This window comes from Salvelinus fontinalis, chromosome 11 (genome assembly GCF_029448725.1).
Source record: "Salvelinus fontinalis isolate EN_2023a chromosome 11, ASM2944872v1, whole genome shotgun sequence".
Taxonomy (NCBI): Eukaryota; Metazoa; Chordata; class Actinopteri; order Salmoniformes; family Salmonidae; genus Salvelinus; species Salvelinus fontinalis.
Genome location: NC_074675.1, coordinates 30,622,671 through 30,627,910, shown reverse-complemented (window position 1 = coordinate 30,627,910; position 5,240 = coordinate 30,622,671).

The following is a 5,240-nucleotide window of genomic DNA, read 5'->3' as shown; positions in this document are numbered from 1 at the left end:
TCCCCACCCGTTGAACAGGGAAGTGTAGCAACTTTGTTGTGCCAAAGTCCCCACATCAAAGCTATAGTGTGTGTGCGTGTGTGCGTGTGCGTGTGCGCGCGTGTGTGTGTGTGTGTGTGTGCGCCTCCCTCTCAAAGGCAACTGTACTGACACATTTATGGACAGTGTTAATGTCATGCCAAGTAACTGACAGATACATTCACCTTTAGAGTGCTGTGGGAGTATGTTGTGTACAGAACCTTTACAAAGAAACAACTAACTCCTCTCTAGGAACAGACTTGGGGTTCAGCTCATCTCCTCCCTAGGAACAGACTTGGGGTTCAGCTCATCTCCTTCCTAGGAACAGACTTGGGGTTCAGCTCATCTCCTTCCTAGGAACAGACTTGGGGTTCATCTCCTCCCTAGGAACAGACTTGGGGTTCAGCTCATCTCTAGGAACAGACTTGGGGTTCATCTCCTCCCTAGGAACAGACTTGGGGTTCAGCTCATCTCTAGGAACAGACTTGGGATTCAGCTCCTTCCTAGGAACAGACTTGGGGTTCAGCTCATCTCATCTCTAGGAACAGACTTGGGGTTCATCTCATCTCTAGGAACAGACTTGGGGTTCAGCTCATCTCTAGGAACAGACTTGGGGTTCAGCTCATCTCTATGAACAGACTTGGGGTTCAGCTCCTCTCCTCTCTAGGAACAGACTTGGGGTTCAGCTCATCTCTAGGAACAGACTTGGGGTTCAGCTCATCTCTAGGAACAGACTTGGGGTTCAGCTCATCTCTAGGAACAGACTTGGGGTTCAGCTCATCTCTAGGAACAGACTTGGGGTTCAGCTCATCTCTAGAAACAGACTTGGGGTTCAGCTCATCTCTAGGAACAGACTTGGGGTTCAGCTCATCTCTAGGAACAGACTTGGGGTTCAGCTCATCTCATCTCTAGGAACAGACTTGGGGTTCAGCTCATCTCTAGGAACAGACTTGGGGTTCAGCTCATCTCTAGGAACAGACTTGGGGTTCAGCTCATCTCTAGAAACAGACTTGGGGTTCAGCTCATCTCTAGGAACAGACTTGGGGTTCAGCTCCTCTCTAGGAACAGACTTGGGGTTCAGCTCATCTCCTCCCTGGGAACAGACTTGGGGTTCAGCTCATCTCTAGGAACAGACTTGGGGTTCATCTCATCTCTAGGAACAGACTTGGGGTTCATCTCATCTCTAGGAACAGACTTGGGGTTCAGCTCATCTCTAGGAACAGACTTGGGGTTCAGCTCCTCTCTAGGAACAGACTTGGGGTTCAGCTCATCTCTAGGAACAGACTTGGGGTTCAGCTCATCTCTAGGAACAGACTTGGGGTTCATCTCCTCTCTAGGAACAGACTTGGGGTTCAGCTCATCTCTAGGAACAGACTTGGGGTTCAGCTCATCTCCTCTATAGGAACAGACTTGGGGTTCATCTCCTCTCTAGGAACGGACTTGGTTCAGCTCATCTCTAGGAACAGACTTGGGGTTCAGCTCCTCTCTAGGAACAGACTTGGGGTTCATCTCCTCTCTAGGAACGGACTTGGTTCAGCTCATCTCTAGGAACAGACTTGGGGTTCAGCTCCTCTCTAGGAACAGACTTGGGGCTCAGCTCATCTCTAGGAACAGACTTGGGGTTCATCTCCTCTCTAGGAACAGACTTGGGGTTCAGCTCATCTCCTCTCTAGGAACAGACTTGGGGTTCAGCTCATCTCTAGGAACAGACTTGGGGTTCAGCTCATCTCTAGGAACAGACTTGGGGTTCAGCTCATCTCTAGGAACAGACTTGGGGTTCAGCTCATCTCTAGGAACAGACTTGGGGTTCAGCTCATCTCCTTCCTAGGAACAGACTTGGTTATAGCACCTCCCTGACTTTGAGGTCTTAGTACCAGGATGAGGAGACACGAAGAACCTCCCTGGCTGTGAGGTCTTAGTACCAGGATGAGGAGACACGAAGAACCTCCCTGGCTGTGAGGTCTTAGGACCAGGATGAGGAGACACGAAGAACCTCCCTGGCTGTGAGGTCTTAGTACCAGGATGAGGAGACACGAAGAACCTCCCTGGCTGTGAGGTCTTAGTACCAGGATGAGGAGACACGAAGAACCTCCCTGGCTGTGAGGTCTTAGTACCAGGATGAGGAGACACGAAGAACCTCCCTGGCTGTGAGGTCTTAGTACCAGGATGAGGAGACACGAAGAACCTCCCTGGCTGTGAGGTCTTAGTACCAGGATGAGGAGACACAAAGAACCTCCCTGGCTATGAGGTCTTAGTACCAGGATGAGGAGACACGAAGAACCTCCCTGGCTGTGAGGTCTTAGGACCAGGATGAGGAGACATGGGCTACATTCCCGTTCTCCTGAAGTGTGAACTTGTACACTTTCTTGCATGGATTTATTAACGATGGAAACTCCCTCCTGCCAATGCTTATACCAACCCTGTCCCTTTAAATCTATGATGGGTGTGTGCAAGGGTGGAAAACTGGGACGTAGCCATACACAGGGAGTAAACAGAGAGACAGCACCACACTATACCACGTGTCCACCATCACAACCACATACACACACACACACACACACACACACACACACACACACACACACACACACACACACACACACACACACGCACACGCACACGCACACACACACACACACACAACGTACAGCTGTAGTGGCACCCAGTCAACCCCTCATCTCCCTGGTTGGTCCCAGTCGCCTTGGCTACGGCTGGCTGGCATATAAAGGCTCTTTATGGTGTGTGTGTGTGTGTGTGTGTGTGTGTGTGTGTGTGTGTGTGTGTGTGTGTGTGTGTGTGTGTGTGTGTGTGTGTGTGTGTGTGTGTGTGTGTGTGTGTGTGTGTGTGTGTGTGTGAGTGTGTGTGCGTGCGTGCGTGCGTGCGTGTGTGTGAATGGGAGACCAGCACAGCCTAGCACCCGACCTTTGACCTCTCTATGTCAAACGATTGAGGCTGGCGCCTGGCCGTGACAAAACAGGGTCGTGTTCAGTAGGCACAAAACAGGGGAACATTTTGAAACTGGGGAGGTTTTATCTGGACTAGTCCAATAGGAATGCCCATGTGCGTGCTGTTTTGCTACGTTATGCCCCACTGAACATGACCCTGGCGTGTGATTGGTCAATACAGTAGTAGGGATGCTACTGTCTCCACACAAAAAAAACAGGAGAAGTATTTTTTCAGTCAGCTTATCTTTTATAACTGTTACAACAAGCATTTCGCGACACACGTGAATGTGAGCAATAAAATGGGATTTGAACTACAAAGACCCATAAAGCTGTAAGAAGCCCCAGTCTTTCAGTCCGTCACCGAGGATATGAGGCTTGACAACTAGACAAATTGACTGGATCCCTGGAAAGTCTTGCGCTTTGCCTTTTCTCAGAAAAAGAGGAAGGAGTATCATTTTTCTTCCCTCAAAAGCTTAATCTTGGTGTTTTTCAAAGCAGGATGAAGTGAGGCTCTCTGTTGAAGCTGAACTTTGCAGCACAGCTTTTAGACCTGTGCAAACAGACGGTTGTTTAACATACCTGGGCTGGTTGTGGCCTCTGATTATTGAAAAGCCTTACTGTCAACTGGAAGCCCTCCCCGTTCTTACTGTCAACTGGAAGCCCTCCCGTTCTTGCTGTCAACTGGAAGCCCTCCCGTTCTTACTGTCAACTGGAAGCCCTCCCCGTTCTTACTGTCAACTGGAAGCCCTCCCCGTTCTTACTGTCAACTGGAAGCCCTCCCCGTCCTTACTGTCAACTGGAAGCCCTCCCCGTTCTTACTGTCAACTGGAAGCCCTCCCCGTTCTTACTGTCAACTGGAAGCCCTCCCCGTTCTTACTGTCAACTGGAAGCCCTCCCCGTTCTTACTGTCAACTGGAAGCCCTCCCCGTTCTTACTGTCAACTGGAAGCCCTCCCCGTTCTTACTGTCAACTGGAAGCCCTCCCCGTTCTTACTGTCAACTGGAAGCCCTCCCCGTTCTTACTGTCAACTGGAAGCCCTCAACCGTTCTTACTGTCAACTGGAAGCCCTCCCCGTTCTGACTGTCAACTGGAAGCCCTCCCCGTTCTTACTGTCAACTGGAAGCCCTCCCCGTTCTTACTGTCAACTGGAAGCCCTCCCCGTTCTTACTGTCAACTGGAAGCCCTCCCCGTTCTTACTGTCAACTGGAAGCCCTCCCCGTTCTTACTGTCAACTGGAAGCCCTCCCCGTTCTTACTGTCAACTGGAAGCCCTCCCCGTTCTTACTGTCAACTGGAAGCCCTCAACCGTTCTTACTGTCAACTGGAAGCCCTCCCCAATCTTACTGTCAACTGGAAGCCCTCCCCGTTCTTACTGTCAACTGGAAGCCCTCCCCGTTCTTACTGTCAAGTGGAAGCCCTCCCCGTTCTTACTGTCAACCGGAAGCCCTCCCCGTTCTGACTGTCAACTGGAAGCCCTCCTCGTTCTTACTGTCAACTGGAAGCCCTCCCCGTTCTTACTGTCAACTGGAAGCCCTCCCCGTTCTTACTGTCAACTGGAAGCCCTCCTCGTTCTTACTGTCAACTGGAAGCCCTCCTCGTTCTTACTGTCAACTGGAAGCCCTCCCCGTTCTTACTGTCAACAGGAAGCCCTCCCCGTTCTTACTGTCAACCGGAAGCCCTCCCCGTTCTGACTGTCAACTGGAAGCCCTCCTCGTTCTTACTGTCAACTGGAAGCCCTCCCCGTTCTTACTGTCAACTGGAAGCCCTCCCCGTTCTTACTGTCAACTGGAAGCCCTCCCCGTTCTTACTGTCAACTAGAAGCCCTCCTCGTTCTTACTGTCAACTGGAAGCCCTCCCCGTTCTTACTGTCAACTGGAAGCCCTTCCCGTCCTTACTGTCAACTGGAAGCCCTTCCCGTTCTTACTGTCAACTGGAAGCCCTTCCCGTTCTTACTGTCAACTGGAAGCCCTCCCCGTTCTTACTGTCAACTGGAAGCCCTCCTCGTTCTTACTGTCAACTGGAAGCCCTCCCCGTTCTTACTGTCAACTGGAAGCCCTTCCCGTTCTTACTGTCAACTGGAAGCCCTTCCCGTCCTTACTGTCAACTGGAAGCCCTCCTCGTTCTTACTGTCAACTGGAAGCCCTCCCCGTTCTTACTGTCAACTGGAAGCCCTTCCCGTCCTTACTGTCAACTGGAAGCCCTCCTCGTTCTTACTGTCAACTGGAAGCCCTCCCCGTTCTTACTGTCAACTGGAAGCCCTCCCCGTTCTTACTGTCAA